The sequence below is a fragment of the Cavia porcellus genome, unplaced genomic scaffold (assembly GCF_034190915.1).
Source record: "Cavia porcellus strain 051 isolate PalLab524CR breed Dunkin Hartley unplaced genomic scaffold, mCavPor4.1 scaffold_30, whole genome shotgun sequence".
Lineage (NCBI taxonomy): Eukaryota > Metazoa > Chordata > Mammalia > Rodentia > Caviidae > Cavia > Cavia porcellus.
The window spans coordinates 18,631,303-18,638,681 of NW_026947513.1; the positions used below are offsets into that span (position 1 = coordinate 18,631,303).

General features: G+C 36.2%; 1 long non-coding RNA gene across 2 annotated transcripts in view; it reads right to left on the reverse strand.

Moving 5' to 3' along the window:
- Positions 1-6,942, reverse strand: part of LOC134474063 (uncharacterized) — a 29,277-nt gene extending 22,335 nt beyond the window's left edge. For both annotated transcript variants that reach the window (XR_010044651.1, XR_010044650.1), the window contains exons 1-2: positions 6,764-6,942; positions 6,562-6,660 (exon numbers count right to left, since the gene is read on the reverse strand). This is a non-coding gene — a long non-coding RNA (uncharacterized LOC134474063). The remainder of the gene's footprint in view (positions 1-6,561; positions 6,661-6,763) is intronic.
- Between the last annotated feature and the right edge of the window lie 437 nt (positions 6,943-7,379).

The following is a 7,379-nucleotide window of genomic DNA, read 5'->3' on the forward strand; positions in this document are numbered from 1 at the left end:
TTTTGCCTAATCTCTTAGCATTGTAGCAATAAGAATTTAAACCTTGCACCTCAACCTTGCACATTTCAGATGACTGTATCCCAATTACCTAGTCAACATTACATGTGGATAACTAATGTCACACACTAAAGGTGTCCAACAAATAATAATCTTAATTTACATCCCTTAATTCCTCCTATTGTTTCTTTTCTCATGTTAACAAAAGCCAACTTCTTTATTCTCTGTGCTAAGGTCCAAACCTCAACATTATAGTTGACTGATTTTCTTTTCTTAAATATACATATTTGATTCATGTATTTATGTATTTTTATTGCAGTATACCATTATGCTTTTTGACAGGGTAATTAGAACATACCATTAATGTTGTTCTTAATAATAAATAAATGCTATTTTTCAAAGCCTCTAAAACTCCTATTTTGCTGAATCCTAATTCTTAATTAGGATATGTACAAAAATGAAACACATGAACTCTATTGCCGTTGATAATAGTGTTATGAAGGAAAATCAAAGCAAAGTAGTGGGGGTGAGAGTCTTTGTCTATGATGGAGGCTTATTCTTTATGTAGTAGGGCACCTTTGTTGGGATGGGTAACATTTGATCAAAGATCTGAGGGCACAAAAGGAATTATATCTGAAAGGAAGAACTCTCCAGGACAAGGACACGTAATGTGTAAAGGCACTTCTGGTGGCAATATCTTGGATAATACCAAGGTTTTGGTCTGGACAAACATACAGATTCCATATCCAATTTATAAGAAAATCCTATTGGTTCTTCCTTTGAAATATAATCTGACAACATTACCACTCTGTCATATTCCTAGTCCATGCCCCTACAACCTCTACTTCACCATTTCCACAGCCTAATTACTGGACCCCTGTCTTTTTTGTCCCTTACACTCTTCTCAACACAGCAGCTAGAGTGATCCTCTTAAAACTTAAGCCCTATCGCATCACCTCTTTGCTCACAACCCTCCACTGGTTTTACAAATCACTCAGCATAAAAGCCATAGTTCTTCTGGTGGTTTACCCAGCCCCTCCTCTAGTGCCACCTTGTCACCAACACTCTTGCACTTGCTCACTCTGCCCCAGCCCCTCAGGCTCTTCTGCTGTCCCTCGAACCTCCCAAAGATGTTGTCACCTCAAGCGACTGCACATTTTATCTCTTTGTACTAGAAAACACTGCCCGCTCTGCCTTCAGATCTCTGATCAAACGTTACATTCTCCATGAAGGTTTCTCTAATGATGCTGTATAAAGTATAGTCTTCATCTTACTATTTCAATCTGAACTTTTCTGTCCTGGTGTGGTTTCCTTCATAAAATTTATCATCAACTAAGGTAGAGTTTATGTATTTCACTGTCTAACTCTTAAGGAGCAATTAGGATTCATTACAGTAAGGGTTTGAAAGGTGTTGGAAATCAGTATTTATTTATCACTAAGAATATCTTGCATGATAAGTACTCAATAATTTTTTGTTGGAAAAAGTAATGATGTATCAGAATAAAGATATGTAAGTACCTGAATCAAATATACATCTCCAATATTTCTCTCCAACTTTTACCTCCAGCTGCTTGTGACTTTGTGTATTATACCTCTCAAACTGTATCAAGTTAGTCTGTGTAACTATGTGATGGTATGTGATTTCTGAGATCAGCTGACAAAAGTCATTTAGTTCACACTTTTCTCTCTTGGATCCCTGACTGACTCTGAGTGAAGCCAGTGGCAATGAAGGCACTCAGGAAGCCTATGAAATGCATTATGTGGCAGGCAACTAAAATCCTTGCCCCAACAACCAACACCATTTTGCCAGCCATAGGAGAGGGTCATGTACAAATGGGTTTGCGAGTCCCAATTATGTCTTCAAATGGCTGAATCTCTGGCCAATGTCTTAACTAAAACATTATGAAAGATTCTATGCCAAAGCCACTAAGTTTACAGTGTTTCCATATTTCTGACCCAAAGAAGAGCATAGAATATTTTTAATTTTTAAAATTTTAATTCCTAAAACTTACTGTTTCTTCATAGTTATATTTTTGAAGTAACTTGTCATGAATCAGTAGTAACTAATATAGCATTAATTAATACCTGGATTTTTGTGGCTGGAAATACTATAACAAAAATATAAAATGTGAATCAAAACTTTGGATTTGAATAGTGTGTAGGAACCAGGATTTGAAAGATAGTTGTGTAAAGAATGAAAGATCTTGAGAGAGACAGCAGAAGTGTGATATTCTTTAAGGTTGCTGCCCTTGAGGGGTTAATGGAAAGTGAGGAAAGTGTTACTGGGCATGACAGAAAAGGGGATCTTAGTCATATAATGTTAAAAATGTAGTAGGGCTATTGCCTATGATAATGCAGAAAAAAATAAAATTTACTTATTGAACTGGAGACTCTTATTTTAAAAGATTTCCAGGCAGAACATTGAAGGTACTTCCTGGCTTAGTTTTGCTATAAAATATGGTTGAGGGGAGAAAAATAAGCTAAAGCAGAGCTATTCATCAAAAGTAAAAGATCCAAGAATTCCTGGATTTGAGCATTTCTAATCTCTCTAGATGTCAAATGACACTAAAATTTACAAAAGGCTCTAGGCAAAGATTAAATTCTGAACTCTCACAGGAAAGCATGATATAAAAATAAAGCCTATGATGTGGCTGTAAAGTCTCTTGTTAAGGCCTCAGAAAAAAATCAAGGCAATGTCAGAAAACTATTGAGACAAACAATGGAGCTTCTAATGAGGTTAAAAGGTGATGTTCCCAAGCAGTTTCAACAGAAGCCTGAGACACAGGAACACTTATCACAAAAGAGTTAGGGGCATAGCTTTTAACTAATGTAATGAACATCAATAATATTTATAAGAGTGGCACAGTTTTAACAGAAAAATATTAGCAAAAGCATTTCCAGCATGAACAAATGAGACAAAAAATATACAAAATAAAGAGGCTTTTCAACTCCAAACTTTATAAGCAGGAAGGTTTTCACAGCAAAGAAAAACTGTTTTGGAGGGCAAACCATAAGCACAGAAGGTGGAGCCAAGAACCACAGAATTATTCTCAGGGCCTGGCTCTCAATGAAGGGACTATCAACAAGGGACCTGCTAAGTTTCAAAAATGTTATGGGCCAATGGCTCTCACTTACTATCTTTCTTTTGATGTGGTTATCTTATGCTTGTGCTTCTACTGTATATTGGTTTTTTGATGGAGGCAGACAACTTATTTGTCACAGGCTTTCACATCAAGAGTAAAGTGTATTAAAGTTATTGAACTCAGAGAGTCTCATTTGTGCACAGGTTGGTTCAGGTAATGACACTTTGGACTTTGAGCTGACACTGTGATAAGATGAAAGTTTTGGGGGAATTTGGACAGAGATAAATACATTTTGCATATGACAGGTCATAAACACTTGAGAACCATACGATGCACTATGATAACCCATCTCTGAAATGGCCTTTGATGAACTCTTTTTCTGGGATTCATACCCCCCATAGTCACATAGACAACAAATGGGGCTGATCCATGTAAGTAATAGGACATTTTAAAAGAATGGTAGGTGGTTCCATGGTTAGGTTATAAAAAACACTGCAGCTCCCAACTTTCTCTCTTGAATCACTTACCCTGAGAGAAATAAGCTACTATTTACTATATGAGCATACTCAAGTAGCCCTGTTCTTTTGAATTTTTTTATCCACAGAAACTATATGAGATAATACGTGTTTATTGTTTTCTTAAACAATTAAGTTTTGGAATTATTTTGTATACAGCAGTAGATAATTGATACACACAAAACCTACAACTTCACCATCTATTTAGATCTTAAAGCATCACTGAAGCATTTTAAGAATGTTAACCTTAAGTGTGTTTCAGACTGACTGTCCAGTCACAGATCACTAGAGGTTGATCTGTGCTGTTGTTTACTTACCTTGTGACTGAGACAAAATACCTGACACCTACAAGTTTATTGTGGAGGAATGGTTTATTTCAGCTCAGAGTTTGTAAAGGTTTCAGTTCAAGGCTCCAAGGAGGCAAGGTGGCATCACAAAGGAGAAACAGCTCATCGAGTAGCAGGCAGAAGGCAGCCAGCAGCAAGCAGCAGCAGCAGCAACTGTCAAGCCTCCTTCTATGTTTCATCCAGCCTGTAACCCAGTTGATTGGTGCCAGCCACACTCAGGTCAGGCTTCCATCAGCCACACACAGAACTATGCTAATTTCAATCATTGGACTAATTTAGTACCATAGCTTTAATCCCAGTATCACATACCCTAGATCTAACCAGCTCTGAAAGCCCCACCTATGACTACATGAATCTTTGGGAAGACTTCTAGATACACTGCACAGTTGTTAAGAAAATATTAGCTAACTTTCTATTTTTTTCTTTTTCATTTTTATTGGTACCAGGAATCCTACTATTCTTAATATGTTATTTTATAAAGTTTCAAAGAAATATGAAGTGCATCACTAATATGGCTTCACTCTCCAGAAAGAACAGTCAGCATCAAGAAATCAAATAATAACTAACAAATGCTAGTATGACTGCAGGGAATAAGGACCTCTTCTACACCATTGGTAGGGCTGTAAACTAGTACATTCACAATGGAAATTAGTATGCACATTTTTCAACAAACTAAAATTAAATATTCTATTTGATCTAACTGTTCACCTTTTAGGTTTCCTGCTGAAAGAGTTAAGCATGTAGTATTACAGTGATGCATGCAGATTCATATTTATAGCAGCACAACTCATAATAGCTAAATCCTGGAAGCAGGCTCTATGTCTGTCAACAGATGAATGGATAAAGCCAATGTAGTATTTGTACACAGTGAAGTAGTGGTCTGCTGTAAGAAAGATAATCTTGAGTCATTTGTAGGAAAATGGATGTACTTAGAGACCCTAAAGTTAAGTGAACTAAATCACACAAGCTTAAATATTACATGCTTTCTCTTATATAAGGAACCCAAAATATAAATAAAGAGCAAAATAAAAGATAATAGGAAACAGAGAGGCAGCTATTTTGCAAATGGAAAGAGGACCAAGAGATGGAGGGAGGTGGAAGGGAGAGGAGGGAAAGCGGATGTAGAAAGAATTAAAATGTGCTATGCACATGTTCCAGCTCCTCATGATGAATGTAATCACTATGTACTAAAATATATGCAACAAAAATACAATGTTTAAGAGATCATAAAAATATGAATTCTCTCGATCAAGAAGTATCAGATCTAGGCACAGTGGCACACTTCTATAATCTCAGCATTCCTGGAGGCTGAGGCAAGTGTTCAGTTCCCACCTGAGGAACTTAGTAAGACCTTGTCTTGAAATAAAAACATAGAAAGGACTAGGGGTGTAGCTCAGTGCAAACGGCCTGGATTTAATGTATGCTTTAATTTTGTAACTTGAACAACAATTTCTAAGACGACAATATGTAATCTATTAACTAGTGATTTCCTACTGTTTATTTTTTCTGAAATTATGTATAACTTGTACTCTTTTTCTGTTTTTTTTCTTTTTTCTCCTTAAATAAAATTTTTAAAAAATGAAATTGGACCTTTGCCTCTATCATACACAAAACTTAACTCAAAGTAGATCAAAGATCTTAATGTAGGAGCCAAAATTATAAACTCTTTGAAGAAAACATAGGAGCAAATTTTTATGACTTTGATTTTAGTAATAGACTCCTAAGTATGGCATCAAAAAAGTGACAAAAGAAAAACAGATACACAAGACTTCATCAAATGAAATTTTTATATGAAATCAAAAGAGAAATTAAAAAATATCTTGAGATGAATGACACTAGAAATACAATACACCAAATGTAACAGGATACAGCAAAAAAAAGTTCTGAGAGGGAAGTTTATAGAGATAAGTGTCAATGTCAAGAGAAACAGAAAGATCTCAAGTAAACAACCTAACTTTATACCTCAAGAAACCAGAAAAAAGAACACACTAACCTCAAAGTTAGGAAAAGAAAGAAAATAATAAAGATCAGAGAAGACATAAATGAGCAAGAAACTAGAAAAACAACAGAAAAGATCAATAGAATTGTTTAAAAAAATAAACTAATACACGTTTAGCTAGACTAAGAAAAGATTCCACTCAATACAGTAACTATAAATTAAATAGAAAACATAACTGATATCACAGAAATAGAAAGGATAATAAGAGATTACAATGAACAATTACATATTAACAATTTGGATAGCCTTAAAGAAATGGATAAATTCCTGGAAATGCACACGCTATCAAGACTGAACAGAAATAGAAGAAATAGAAAATCTGAGCATGTCAGTAATGAGTCAGGAGATGTATCAGTGACCAAAAGTGATCACAAAGGAAACCCAGCATCTCAGAGCATGTAACAAAGTGCCCAGGAACAGAACAGAACATGAGCCTTTGCCACATCTTGCACTCAAACTTTTTAACTCTCCTGGAGGTGTTACTGCAGTGAAATGAGCTTCCTTCAAATAGTTGGCTTGAGAACACGCTCTTTGATGGGTGTGTTTGGTCATGGTTCCCTACAGTCAAATCTCTGAGTTAGGGGAGAGCAATGACATGTTCTGTGGAGACAAAGACAGACCTGACTTGGACCTTTGGACCTTCCATCTGTCAAGTGATGAACATTAACCCAGTAGTTGCTGCATACTCCTTTCAATTCCTCTCTGCTGGTCAAGAAGGACTGTAAGAAGTAATGGTTGATCATGTCTAAGTTACTTTTCTCTTGGTGATGAGACAAAATACTCAATGCCCAAAATTAAGGAAGGAACGTTTATTTAGCTTACAGTTTGTGGAGATTTCAGTCCATAATCAACTGGCTCCAAGGCAGGTGGCATGGCACAGGGGCAGCATTCGGGTCATCAAAATACAGCAAAAGCAGCAAGAACAAAAGTGGGGGGAGAACAAGCCTCTTTTCCTCCCTTATATTGTGTTCACATTACTCACCCTCAGCTGGGTGTAGCACTCATACCGTCTGGGTGCCGTCCTCTTGCACAGGCTCAGGATGTTTACAAAGTGAGAACCCTGGCCCTCTGCTGAGTTATTTAGTTAAGCTTTTAAACTTCTCAATTTGACATGTTGTATCAGTCATAATAATCTACCTCTTGTTAACTTGACAACAAGACACATTTCTTTAAATGGTTTCCAGATACAAAGACATGTTTGTTCTTATCATCTTACTTTAAACATTATAATACAGGTTTAGCAATCCTTAAAATCAGTATTAAGTGCATTAACATTGTATTACATTAGAACCATAATATTCTACCTCTGATCCCCCAAAGACACATGCACCTCCCTTTATGCAAAAGGAGCTTAGTCCATGTCTAAGTGTTGCTGAAGTCCTAACATTTTCACCATTGCTGAAAAGTCCAAGTCCTAAGTCTTCTCTGAGATGTAAGG